Genomic DNA, 14834 nt, shown 5'->3' on the forward strand with positions numbered 1-14834 from the left:
GAACTGGGTCTCTTCTCCCTTCAAGCCAGGGTGACTTGGTGTATGCTGAACATAAATAGAGTTCTGCCATGCGTCTTCTTTCAAACATCAGCAGGTATGAGGTCTTCTAGTTCTGTCATGATAATGAGTTCTGCACCAAAGAAGAGTCAAAACTAGGCTCCATAGCATCCTCTGTGAAACCTCCAGTCTGAGAAGTAACCCCTCTGTCAAACTTCGTCCACTTTCCTGTAAGAGAATTTGCCCATTTTCTTTGAGTTATTTTTGGCTGTTCTTTAGATATATATGTGGTAGAGGAAGATTATGAGAGCAATTAAAAAGGAATTGCAAGACGCTGTGCTGGAGGTAGTGGAAGAAAGGTGTCATGGTGTGGTTGTGCAATAGCTTCATGTTTTCCATATTGCTCATGCTGGAATGCACAGTGAGGCGAGAGGACTCAGTACCTGAGTGGAAGGGTCATTGTGGCACAGTACAGTATTGGTGATATATGTAGCAACAGTTGCATCAGATGGCTGAGCATTAGCCGTAAAGAACATCTAAAGAGCCCGAAAGTGGGAGAAATCCATGTGGGAAGGCCAGCAGGTGGCTACGTGTGCCTTTTCCCAGAAGACATCAAATCAATAGTTACAAGCTGAATCCCCCAGTTTTTCTGTGCTGTTTGCTGAGAACCTAGTGCACTGGATTTGAAATCAAATAATTTCTTACTCTGTGACCAGGCTAGTCAAAAAGCAGCTATAAATGGGAAACTAAGAAACAATGGCAGGGCAGAAAACAGCATTGAGCTCTCAATAGAACCCTTTAAATTGAAAAAGCTAAAAAAGGCTGGCATAGATTTCATAAACAAGGGAGCTGGGGAACAACACAGTTTAAAAGCATCATTGGTTTTCATCAAATTTTTATTGACAAATCTTTTTCCTGGTATGTTGCCTCTGTATGAGGGAAATTAAAGCAACTGCTTAGATACTGTTATTTGTCAAATGTTGCACCTATGGGCCCTCTAAGAAAACTGAGCAGGCAAATTGTTCCTCTTCCCATGCGGGGTTCTCACCAGTGTTTTTCCTCTGTTGATCTCTCATTCTCCTCATTCATTTCCGAGGACTCTAAGCAGAGCCATTCACCTCTCAGCAAGCTCTAATCTGCATATGGAGAGATGATGTGAAAGAAAGATGCTGATAACCATGACACCTGAAATGATTTTGTGCCTTCAGTAGACCACAAGTACCATGGAACCATAGCGTTGGCCTTGCTGTATTCATTGCCTCTAGCCCGAGCATACTTCTTGCCTGAGCAGGCTCAGACATTGCATCAGTGTCCTCTAGTACTCCGCAGAACTCTTCTTACGCTAGCTAATTGAGTCTAACTATCCCTCTCGGAGGCAGATGAGTAAGTATTGGCCCCACTTTACACCTAGGAAGAGTGGGAGGGGAAAGTGGCTTGCCCAAGCTTAAGTGGCAACCGGTGTGAGCGGTGTCAGAGTACCCTGTTTGCCTGCGCCTGAGCATGCAGAAATTGTAAAGTTTCTTATGGAACATGGGACATAAGTTAAGCATTGGGCTATCCATTCTGTGTTAGATATTATACTGCTTGCTGGGTGCTAGGTAATGTATTAAGAAAGGCATGAGGGGAGCAGGCTTAGAGGCACAAGTTGCACTGCCAAGCAGAATAACAGTACTAGTGACATGGTGGCAATGGTCTTGCACTGGCCTGCTGAGCGCTGGCAGGAGGACAGCCTGGGTCATCCGATGGCAAAAGGGATACTGGCCTTGCTTCAGCTACTCAGTCTGGCTGCATCAGTGCCCTGGTTGGTATTTCCTTCCTTCTTCTCTAGAGAAAAGACAAGATAATTTGAAGCACAAAGCCAAGACTTTGCCCTCTGGAGGGATTCCAGGGTTGCAGATGGACTGGGCTCTTCGCAGTGCTGCTGGAAAGCAATTCATTTGCAGTTCAGGGGAAGGGAAGAGGAGGAGGGAGAGTCACTGAACTGACAGCAGGGATAAGAAGGTAGCTCATTAGCACATCATCTTTTCTGCACCCTTCTGTGTGGGAGCAGATCTCCATATGATGACATTCAGAGTCTGGCAGGAATGTCATCCTGAGCTAGTAGGAATTTCTCTGCAAGAAAGTGTGAGTGGGTAGGTTTAAAGAGATCAAAAGTGAGCTCCTCTGTGGTCCAAAGAGCATAAAGGCTCATCCTTCGTGGTTGTTCTCAAACTTCGCCATTAGCTGCTGACCTGGAATATGAAGAGGAAGCATGGAAGTAATGAGGTATTCATTAAAAAGAAAACCAAAAAACAACAAAAAACCCCTTCTGCTGCACATCTCATCTACTTTTCTTGCTCCAGCCTTGGAGTGCACTCCAAGAAGTACCTATTTATTGCACTGTGTCTATGGTAAATCATAGCTGGGAAAGATGGTGTCTCCCTTTATGGCAGATGAATTTTCAAGTGAACATTAGAAGCAGAGAGCTGATTATGTACCAAGCAGCGACTTGTGCTTGGAGAATTCCAGCAGGAGCCATGCAGGAGGCCTTGCTGTCTCTGTATGTCATTTGTAACGCTTTGTAGAGCGTGAGTCTTGTGGCAGTGACAATGGCCTATTGGAAACCCCACGGTGCACCGGTAATAAAGATATAATACACTTAATTATGAGCTGAAAGGTGAATTCCTTACAGGCTTATTCAAAAGACTCATGTGATTGTTTAACAGCACTAAGGTGTATATTCTCTCATCCCCTGAGCAGTCCCCACAGCCCCAGAGGAAAATGTCAGTGAAAGCATAGCTTCACCGGTCCCTAAAGGAGGTAGTTGTGAATGGGAAATGTGTGTGCGTCTCACCTGCCAGGCAAGCATAAATGGCTATGCACTGAAACAGTCCTCCATGGCACAGCTCATGTCTCTTTTTTGTGAAGGTGTCTGTGTTACATGTGAAAATACCTGTGTGAGGATCTTGAGTCCTTTTGTTGAGATGGAAGGGGTAAAAAATGAACGCATGCTGAAACCTTTTGAACCCAATGGAGCACCAGGTAAAGACCAGCCCTTCTTATTTTCTCTTAAATCTTCTTCCTCCTCAGTATAAATGTTTTTCAGCTCAGACAGGGAGCTGGAGTGCCCACAGGACCTAGAGCGCCATGGTGTGGTAACACCTCTTTCTGGACAAGCAATCAGCTCTGGCAGTCTGGTTTTGCAGCCAAAAGGAGGCTCTTCAGTATTGCCTTCAGCTTGCGTCAGTATAGGAACTGTGCCATTCACTTGGGCACATCCTGCATGGTGATAGCGACAGCAAGGTGGAGGGCAGAACTGAAGAGAGGTGTTTGTCCTTCATGGTAACGCAGCCTCCACCAGCCGAGGATGTCAAAGCACTGTACAGACACCTGCTGTAACCTACAGTGGATAACAATACCTGATGGAGAATGTGAGGGACGGAGAAAGAGGGTGAATTCTGCAGAGGGCAGCTGCAGAGCCTGGACAGTAGGAGGTGGGAGAGGAGAGAGGGAATAGGTGCCTAACCCTGAATTCCCATGATCCTCTTTTACACCCATGTAACTCTGTTGGAGTCAATGCAATTACATTAGTAGGAAAGCTGGCTGAGAAATAAAAAATGAGTTCCCTGTCTCTTCACCAGTTGTTCTCTGTGCTATTATCACAAGATTTCTTCGCACTCCAGAACATGCTCCATCCAGGTTATAGGAAATTGCATGCTGCAACTGTTCAGCAATGCTTTTTATATATTAAAAAAGCAGAGAACAAGAGAACACAAGATGTGTGCATCGAATACTGCACAGGTTAATGCAAAGGTATTTTGGACCCAATCATCCAGCCCTAGAAAGTTACAGCCAGGGCTATTCAGCACCTTCAAGGCAGCCGCGTGCCTGCATGAAGAGGTGTTCCCTTTCATTTGGCAACTGCAACCCTGTGGCATTAACTGCCCCAGGACACAGCAGGGTGGCTGGACTAACAGCGTTAAAATGAAGGTGGTTATGGAAGTGAACAATTAGGTTAGGAAGATATAAAGGACGGCATCCACCCTTCTTCTGGGAAATGATCTCTGCAGGTCTGGGCTGGGGTCTTCTCCTGTGGTATCCTGTGTGGTGCCTTGAATGCCTCTGCCTCTCTGGAAGATGACTCGGAAAGGCTGGAGAGCTGCAGTTTGTTATTCTCAGGAAGGAGGTGGCAGGGCCTGGAGAAATGAAACAGGAACTGGAGTGAAAGAACAGCAGAGGTGGACAGTGAGAAATCCTTTTCAAAGTAAGCGTGCACAGTGCAGCTGCTTGCCGTGACGTGCTGATGCCTTTTGCTGTAGGCTTACAAATACCCCCTCAAACTACTCTAACTGCCCCTTTGCTAGTATAATTTCTAGCATGTGTGTGAGCCTGAGAAACAGAAATCAAAAGCCAACCATCCATACCCCAAAACATCAATGCTGCAGAAGTGACTAACTGTGCTGGTCCCTGAGGGGACATGGCGACATCTTTAACCAAACCCAGAGAAGCACATGGTCTGCTCTCCCCGCCTGCCTCCAGGCTGCCTTGGGAGGCAGGCTTTCGAGTCTCCGGCAAACCTTCGACATCCCAGTGCTCCCCAGCCCCTCTTCCCTTGCGCCCCAGTGGCAGTGATTAAATATTGATATGTTAACGAGCCTCTGACAAGAAACACAATGCTGCGGAGCGCAGGCTGCCATTCGGGGGGCTGGAGCTGGTCCCTGGCTCCCTGAGGGCTCCCAGCAGTACCAGGGACCCTGCTGCTGAGCCAGGCGTACAGGTGTCCTGTAAAGCAAAGGGACAACTGAGAAGACCAGAAAGCTTTCTTGCCCCCTCAAGGCACAGACCAGAGGGTGGCTGCTCCGCAGCCTTCCAGTTCAGCTATTTTCAGTTGGTTTCGTGATAGCAGGCTGGGGAGAGATGCAACTTGCTGTCTCCCACACAAACCTCTTTCTCTGCTTGTTAGCTTGTCTGTTGTCGCTGAAGAACTCCTCCTGGTGCTACAGCTGCAGCCCAGGAATCCTGCTGGTGGCCAGGGGAGCACACCGGAGGAGGGTCCTGGGGTGGGAATCTGGTACTGAGGGGAAACGATGCTGTTTGCTTTCTCCCCGCACCTGCTGCTCTGCAGTAACGATCCTTGTGTGGAGCTGCAGTCTGAAGCCAAAACATGAGCAGCGACTGTCAGAGAGATGCCCCTCCTGGCCCTGCGCGCCGGCGCTGAATTAATGTGCGTTACCTGGTGTGCTGCATCATGTGCCACGCGGCAATAAGTCACTGAAGGCCAGGATATAAATTCCCCAATCCCTGTGATTTCTCACAGGGTAAAGTTTGTTTTGTCTCTTAGAGTTTTGGGAGAGGGCGTTAGCTTTCAGTCTCATTGAAAATACCCAAGTTGCCTCCCGTTGGCTGCAGGGGCCTGTTCTGATACCTTGTCTGTACTGTAACATGGGTTTTGGTGCTGCACACCCTCTTCCCATGACTCCAACCTGGCAACTGTCCTTGCAGGCAGCATTTTGCAACGCCTCAGTGCACTTCCCATGGTGACGCAGACTTCTTATTTACAGGGTCACTTGTGACCTTGCCGTTGCAGTCCCAGAGCTGTGCAAAACTTTCTGACTCTGTTAAAAAAGCACTTTGGCCAGGCATCTTCAATCTGTGACCGTGCAATGATGCACCTGTACTCCAGCTATCCCTGCAGCCACAAATCTTGCTCACAGTAGCAGTACATGCCTGTGGCTGTGCAGCACAGGGCATTTTACTCTCTGTTAGCCCCACTACTCTATTCCCAATTAACCAGAGTGCACAGTGACAGATCCTGCTGTGTCTTCAGTTACAAGAGACCCTATAGCTCTACTCAGTGAAGGTGCCTCTTGTGACAGGCAGGCATAGTTTGCCACCTCCCCGAGCCTTCACAGCCTCCAAACTGCAGTCTCAGGCTGCGACTACTCTACAGACCTCTACTGGCTAAACAGTGCTGGTCAGGGGTGATGTATTTCTGGCTCCTGAGGGACTGCGAGACTGCCTGTGCACATGCACGTGTGAGGGTTTTGGAACCGGTGCAAATACTTACTCCCTTTTACTGCTGCTCTCCCTGCCCTCCGGCACAGATGAACGTACTTGGCTTTCCAAAGACAAAATGTGAGTGCAATAGTTGGTACATGGTGAAGAGTTCCTTCAACAGCAGAGCTCTCGCCATTCCCACATGCTGCCAGTTTGGATTTGTGCGGTATGATCTGTTCCTCTCCAGCCTGTTCCCAGCAGCGTGCCCCACAGTTACTCATGGTGGGACAGCCCGGAATGAAGTTAATGTACAGAAAATGCCCTGCTACCATTGCCTGCTCAGATTTCTGACAACAGCACTCAAATGGAATAGCCATAAAGCTTTGTACTGCAATCGGACCACTAGTAGTGGTACAGTTGTACTTCTGTGCGTTATAGCAAGAAAACAGCTAGTTCAAAGCATGCGTCTTGTTCGTTTAGGGTGAGCTAGGGAAATCAGCTTTCATTTTTTTTGTTGTAGATCAGTTATTGCCATTTTGATGTCTTCATTCTGTGCTGCAGGATGTCCAGGGTCTTTCCTGTGCTGCGTCTCAGAAGCACCTGAATGTTACGAAAGCTGCAGCAAAGGACAGTTCCTTCCTCAGTTTACAGGTTAAATAGTCAGGGCAGGCAAAAGGTGAAGGAACAGGGGTGCGCTTTTTTTTTTTGTCTACTGTAGGTGAGATGTGAGGAAATAAAGTGCCAGCTCACGGTTTCACTAGCATTCTGCTAAGCTTAAATGGGCATGTGTCTCTGGCGTATGTCTGCAAAGGCTATTTATTTTTCTTCATATTTGAAAGGTGGTGACCCGACACAGTAAGTAACTGGTAATATGCATTAGCTGAGCTGGGCCCTGAACTGGGTACTGGACGCTAAAGAGGATTCGCTTAATCTAGCTGTGACAGGTCATTGCTGCTGTGACTGCAGGAGAGCAGGTAAAGGCGCAGACCAGAGCTATGTAACAGCTCCTAGGAGGCTCCTCCGTGCTTTAGTGAGAACTGGTATTAAATGCAGGTTGTTCTCCCATGTGTCCCTGCCCCCCAGCCCCTTAAAAATCAGAACTGCAGAGTGTTTGCTTTCTGCCAGCCTGTAGGCTGCTCCCTGTCTCTGAGAGATCTCCAGGATCCTGTTAGGACTTCGGATACACCATCAGGTGATTGGCGAGAACACAGCAGTCGTCCGGGGGTTGGGAAAGGGGCCCCTTCTGGGGTCCCTGTGGACCTTGGGTGCTTAAACTAGGGTGTAGAGAGTAGTAGGAGGAAGGTGTTCTTCCCACCTGAGCCAGGGAGCTCACCTCAGCATTAGAGACTCTGATGTTCAGAGAGAGACTGAAAGGGCTCAGCTGCCTCAGGTACTGAAACAGGACTGGGGACATCACTTGATTATAAGTACAGAGAGAAAATACCACATGCCAAAAAGCCCTAAATAGAGTGGAGAAAGACATAACCAGAAGTGTCTGGATGCTGAAAGCAAATTCAGCTACAAAAGTGGAAGCATTTCTGCCATGGGGGTGATGAGCCACTGAGACAAGCTACCGGGGACCACGATAATCCCCTGTACTTTGATGCCTTAATGTGCTTTCCTGCAGCATTTGCTTTATCCAGCTCAGTGCCACGTTGCTGAGTAAGCGGAAAGCCCTGTGACATGCAGGGTGCCCGAAGAGGTGAGCCCTGAGAGTCCCTCAGATCACCGCCTTCTGCGTCCAGCTCACCCAGATGCCTTGCGGGCGCCTTGCTGCCTTGCTCTTGCTCGCAATCAAACCCTGGGGGTTACCAGGACCTCATTTCTTTCTCTCCCGCTTTATGGGATGCGTGAGACCCGCTTCTTCAGCCTGGGACTGGGCGCCCAAGCGGGCAGGCGGAGGGAAGGTGCCGGTGCGGGGAGAGGGCCGTGCTTCACACGGCAGCCGGCAGCACCCCCCGCCACCAGGCCGGCGTCGATGGCGGTATTTTTGTGTGAGCTGAAAAGGAGGGTGCTGGGAAGCTGGTTCAGGCTTGGGAAAAACAGTTGGCACGGTCGTAATCGGGCAGGAAACAGGAAACGGTGTCGTGAGGTAACAAACAGGAAGCGATGATGGCAGCGCAACGCGGCCGGTTTGGGCTCAAACTCAAGGAAAGCGCTCCTGTGCCGTGAGGGGAGGCGGCGGGAGGGACGTCTGCCTCCGCGCGCTCGCGTACCGCTGTTTGGTTTGCCCAGATGCTGTTTACACTGAGCGGCTATTTAAACAATAAGACGAGACCGGTAAAGGCTTATTTGCACTTCCGCAGCCACGAGGAGTCTGAAGGATATGAATGAGTCCTCACAACATCCTTCTGAGTCACATTAGCGTTAACAACTCCATCTCGCATGTCAGGAGAGGGGAACGGGCAGCCGTCGAAAGGGAGGCTTTCTCAAGGACGTGTAGCGGTTAATCGTCCACATCCCGCTCCCTTCAGAGAAGCATTGCCTGCTCCTCAAATCCACACCTAAGGCTGACTCTTGCACAGCCCGAACTGTCTTAAAGGTAGTTGTCAGGTTTCAGTTAATGGCGTTGACCCTTCCAAGAGTCACCCTTCGCTCCCAGTTATTTCAGATGCCTCTCAAGGGGAAAACGCTGGCAGGGTCTACCTTTCTCCATGAGCCCTAGATAAGCTGCATGGTTGGTTTAAATTAGACGCTTCACGCTTGAATAGCTGTGGTGAGGTGAGATGAACCTGTGTCTGCTGAAGATGACTGAGAACAGATTGTGGAGCAACTGCCAGAACGGCGAGGAAATTCTTCCTCCCCACGTATGAAAAATGTGTATCTATCTGATGTAAAGGCTTCTTGACCATGCTGTCTCCATGAAAAAGGAGCTTTTTGTAATTATAAGCACCTGGGCATTTCTACCTGTTCCTAGGATGTAAGTGAACTTGTCTCCAAAAACTTGGCCATGCATTGTGAATTGTATCTAGAGTTTTGGAGAACTTTAAAAGCCTCCTCCTAAGCAACATATGACAAACATAAATACCATTAATAGAGTGAAAATCAGTGTAATCTTCATGAAGGGAGGGGGTCTGGAGTAAGAAAAGAGCCTCTGTGCTACAAGGAGACGTGAGAGGAAGAGAAGCTGTTGATGAAGAAGCTAACACCAGGACCTGGTGGGCTGAATTGAAAGAGGGGATTAAAGCAGGGCCATTTCTTTTGTAATTATCACACTTTTATCCTGTGTGGGTTTTTCCCCCCCCAAAATACATTTTGTTCAGATTGCCTTGTGTTTCTTTGCTGACAATCTTCCAGAGAACAAATGAGTTTATGGGCAGGAACAAAAATGCTTTGGCAATGCTTTAGCATTTTCTGCTTTGGCAGAAAATGTAAGGCAAATATTAAACAGTATTAATAGAAAAGGAATTTCAAATGCACAGCGATTCATGTTTGCACCAGGAATTTTGACCCTGCTCACAAACTGTCGTGGGAGCCATGTGCCCAGGTACAAGGATCGTCAGAGCTCTTGCATGGTGCCAGGAATGGTCGAATCCTGTTCTGGCTGGTGATGGCCTCTCCAGCTATAAACCTAACTCTCAGCAGCTCTGTGTGGATGTTACATACGAGTTGGTTTAATTTAATTTATAAAAACAAACATGGTGCCTCTCTGACCTTCTAGGCAGTTAGTTAAAAACGTAATCAATAAAACCACCATGAAGCCAGCAACAACTGAACAAATAAGCCATAAAGCACAGATAAAAGATGTCATCACCAAACAGCCTCTCCTCAAACTGCCTGTTTTCCTCATTTATCTGTGTATTTGCAAAACATGACTATGAACAAGGTGCTGTTTTGCATTCTTCCTGGGAATGACCTGGTCTTCATGCAGAGCAGCCTGCAGGGTGGGTTGGCAGCAGGAATAGATGGAGTCTGAGCACTGTCTCCATCTTGGTTGGCAGGAGGAAAGACAGAGGAAATGAAGAAGGATTAAGCCCTCCTATGGCAGTTATGTAGTACACTGCTACCTATGTGAGAGGCAGGTCCATCACTATTCTACAGGATATGGAAGAGATAAAGTAATCGTGGGATCATCTGTGTTATGCATGTCACACAACATCCAGGGTTATGTTCTCTCCAGATGTGGACCACTCTATTTACATTAGCCGTTAGGTCTCCCCTCTCACATGACATGTATTGGGTTTGCGTGGCAAGCTTTTGGTAGTGGGGGGGCTACAGGGGTGGCTTCTGTGAGAAGCTGCTAGAAGCTTCCCCTATGTCCAGTAGAGCCCATGCCAGCCAGCTCCAAGACGGACCTGCCGCTGGCCAAGACTGAGCCCATCAGTGACAGTGGCAGCGCCTCTGTGATAACACATTTAAGAAGGGAAAAAAAACCAAACCAACCTGTGCAACTGCAGTCAGAGAGAAGAGTGAGCATATGTGAGAGGAACAACTCTGCAGACACCGAGGTCAGTGAAGAAGGAGGGGGAGGAGGTGCTCCAGGCACCAGAGCAGAGATTCCCCTGCAGCCCATGGTGAAGACCATGGTGAGGCAGGCTGTCCCCCTGCAGCCCATGGAGGTTAACACTGGAGCAGATACCCACCTGCAGCCTGTGGAGGACCCCATGCCGGAGCAGGGGGATGCCCGAAGGAGGCTGTGACCCCGTGGGAAGCCTGCGCTGGAGCAGGCTCCTGGCAGGACCTGTGGATCCGTGGAGAGAGGAGCCCACGCTGGAGCAGGTTTGCTGGCAGGGCTTGTGACCCCGCAGGGGACCCACGCTGGAGCAGTCTGTTCCTGAAGGACTGCACCCCATGGAAGGGACCCACGCTGGAGCAGTTTGTGAAGAACTGCAACCCATGGGGAGGACCCATGTTGGAGAAGTTCATGGAGGGCTGTCTCCCATGGGAGGGACCCCACGCTGGAGCAAGGGAAGAGTGTGAGGAGTCCTTCCCCTGAGGAGGAAGGAGCGGCAGAGACAAGGAGTGATGAACTGACTGCAACCCCCGTTCCCTGTCCCCCTGCGCTGCGCAGGGGGAGGAGGTAGAGAAAATCGGGAGTGAAGTTAAGCCTGGGAAGAAGGGAGGGGTGGGGGGAAGGTGTTTTAAGATTTGTTTTTTATTTTCTCATTACCTTGCTCTGATTTGATAAGTTAATAAGGTAATAAGTTAAACTAATTTCCCCAAGTTGAGTCTGTTTTGCCCATGACAGTAACTGGTGGAAGATCTCTCCCTGTCCTTATCTCGATCCATAAGCCTTTCATTATATTTTCTCTTCCCCTGTAGAGCTGAGGAGGGGGAGTGATAGAGCGGCTTTGGTGGGCACCTGGCGTCCAGCCAGGGTCAACCCACCACAATAAGTCTGTCAGAAGCCCTGAGTGACCCAGTCAAAGGGGAGGACAATGAGATGGAGACTTGGGGAACAGGAGTTATTTTCCAGTCCACTCCATGCCCTGCACTTTTAAACTTTACCTGCTCTTCTTCCTGCAGCGTGGAGAGCTGCACAGAGCCTGTCACCACCGAGTCCCTCGGGGACATGTGTGCAGGGTTGCTGGAAGGCAGTGAAGACCTCTGTGTGGCAGGGACTGCTGGGTGAGCCTTGTAAGCAGATCAACGTTGTGTCTCTTCCCCCTTGCATCTCCCAAGGGCTGAACAGCTCGTTGGAGAGGACGGCTGATCTGTCTGTGGAGAAAGGAGCACCTCTGCGAAGGTGATGGTCTGCCATCAAGATTTATAAGGGAAGGGACAAAGGGACGTGCTCGTCCCCAGAAGCAAATGCTGTGCATGGAACAATTGCTCTAGCACCTGAAGTTATTGCTCTGTACACAACCATTTACCTGGTGAATCAGAGAGTTCTGTCCTAACCCTGCAGCATGATAGACCACTGTGCTGCAGAAATATGGCCCAAAGCTGCACAGGGGAAAGGAGCGAGGAGGGTGGTGCTGATAAGACTAGCAGAGGGAGGAGAAAAAGAAAGGGTAGATTTATGGTGCTGAGTCACGATGTTTCCCAGACAAGGTCTGAGAGCAGGGTAGGCAGGGTTAGAGCAGGCCCGAGAGTGATCAAGGGGAAATCTCGCCACTTTGGGCGTCACCAACCAGCAGGGTCACTACCTGCGAGCTGTGGGAGCTGAGCTGGCAAAACTTAAACAGTGTGGAGAGGGGGAAATCTTGATGTTGACTCTCCAGAGAGGCCGTAAAATTGAAGTTATGAAAGTAGTGAAGCATGGCAGAGGACCACTGAGTTATGTCAATTGTCCACAACTGGAGTTTGGAATGTGAGCAAAATGTGCTGGGAGTGTCGTATCTACTGCGTAAAATCAATATGTGTTTATGGATCAGGTATGTGAGATAAGGGAATGACAGGCAAACACAGATACATAACTGTCGCTTAAGCCGCTATAGTACAGGTTTGTTAGTGACCTGCTGTGCCTTTCTCATTTTAGCATGAACTAATGAAAAAAGACTGAGGAGCAATGAAGTATTCAAAAATACTTGAAGTGCATTTTTACTGAGATGGTTTCATCTGTTGGACTAGATGGTTGCAATTGCACAATAACTAATTTAGGCTTTCTCAGCAGCTCTTTCAAGGCTGAGAGCTGTGGCGGGAGAAGTATTGTGCATAATAAAATGCATTCTGCATTTTATCGCATTTTAGGCACGTCCTGTATCAAGCCTGATTTCTCCAAGTATCCCTCATCTACACTAACCTAACTGAACTCCGTGCCCCGTGCTGTGTTTGCCTCAGCACAGTCCTGCGGCATGTTGTCTCAGCACCAGTGGGTGCTATAGTTACGGGTATATCCCAGCATCTGTTTCCCCTCATCAGCGGACTGTTCAAAGAGGTAAATGATGAAGGGCTGGAGCAGAACATGGAACAACTCAAGCTAAGCCCCGCACGGAGCAGCACCCTTCTCACTCAATCCACCTCTGAAATTGTTTAGACTGAAGGGCTCTGCGTGGCTGCAAAATAGTTTCTATCAAGTGCTAATACAAGGAAATGCCAAAGAGTTTCCTCAGAGTCAGGAGTCCATTCTTAAAATTGTTGTTTTGTCACATTGCTTTTAAGTGAGTTTGTGCAGCCTTTTGAAACTGAAAGCCAAGTTTAGGTGCAGTCAAAATCTGTAATCTTGCCACAGTTGGTGCAAATTATGCTGAGAGAAGTTAGTGGTACAGCTGGGTCTGAGAACTCTATAAGCTTGTTAAAAGAAAAGGCATTATTTGTTGGTACGTTTATGGTCCTGGCATCACCTGTGGTCCTCAAGAGGAATCTTTGAAATTCAGGTTGAGTCTTTACAGCCCAGAAGGATCTCAGAGCTCCTCCTAGTGAGTTCATACGTTGCGGCTCCGAGATGCACTCGCTTGGCAGGGCGGGTTGGTGAGCAGTCAGTGTGTAGCAGCCCTCGGGTAAGGAAATTTTTGGCCAAAGATGTGGGTTAAATCCAGGTCATGTTATGTGTTCAGCTAATTTGCTTGTAGTTTCTTTGGCAAGGACTTGGGGATGTGCACACGTGCGTAGATTCACATATGCTTTCCATCTCCTCCTGTGTGGAAGCAGGCACTGCTCCTGTTTTTCCTGTGTAGGATCTGTGATCTATTCTGGTAGCTGCATAGTGCAGTACTGCCTCCAGTAAATATTCACAGATTTCCTTGCAAGCTGATGCTTTTTTTTCTTTCCTCTCTCCTGTGTGGATACACAAAGGCATGTGTTGTACCTGCTTTACCCTGTGGGATCTACATAATCAGGTCCACGGGTTTTAATGGATTTCAGCTCCCTTCTGTCTACGGATACGGTTTCCTGTCTCGTTTTGAGCAGGAAGAGCCGAGTCTTTTTTGGTCTTAGCATTCCTGCTTGCCTGGGCTTTGGGAAGAGTTCTCTGGCTATTTTCCTGTTTGATTTTTGTGTGTGTTTTGTTTTAAGCAGGACAGAGTGCATGTGTGTATGTAATCCATGTGCTCAATTAAGAGAGGCATCTGTTGGGTTTATTTCACATTGCCGAGGAAGGACTGCAAGCAGGGAGCATCTGCTCGGCTTTTTGTCAATGGCTTGTTTTTCATAATTTGCTCTACAGGGTGAATGTTTGGGGAGGGGGAGGTGGCTTTTTATTTCTGAGTTTCATCTTAAATTTATTTTTATGTTAGCCAGGGAAATTGGCTGGGATTCGAAAGTTAATTTCGCTAAGAAAAGAACTGAAGAGGGAGAAACAAAACCATCCAAAGTAAATAGTATTTATGTAACCTTAATAATACACTCAGAAGGACCCTTATAAACCATTATTTGCAGTATTTTAATGACACAGTAAAAATAATTTGTTATGGTGCTTTTTTAACACCAGTGGGGTTTTTTTGTTTTGTATTTTTTTTAAAAACAGCAAATTTTGGTTAGATTTTATGTTGGGGAAAGATAGGAAAGCCATCCAACACTAAGATGCTTTTTTGGCATTTTGTCAACAACAACAACAAAAAAAGTCTGGTTTTAAAATAGCATAGCAGTGGTTTCCTGTTCTTATAGTTTTTGCTTTTGTGCATTCAGATGTTGGCTGTGTCGCACCTAGCTGATCTAGTGAGGGATTTAATTGTCTGTAAATGTATGTATGTGCTCCAAAGGCTACTAAACCTGCTGGGTGCATGTTATACAAGTGTGCTTTTTAGACTTTTTTTGTGGAAATGTCCTCCAAAAGGGCTGTGGGGGATGATGACCCTGTGATGCCCTGGGAGGACACGGCTGCTGCTGTAGCATGGGGAACTCAGGAGGAGAAAGCCTGAAACTCCCCCTAATCCCACAAGTGAAAGACAAATCTTTCTTACCCATCACCATCAAACAGGGATACAGTCTTGCAGGTGTAGATGTAGATGCGGTGCAAGAGTAATCTCAGCAGGGCAAGA

Source organism: Platalea leucorodia (genome assembly GCF_965183815.1).
Source record: "Platalea leucorodia genome assembly, chromosome: 7".
Lineage (NCBI taxonomy): Eukaryota > Metazoa > Chordata > Aves > Pelecaniformes > Threskiornithidae > Platalea > Platalea leucorodia.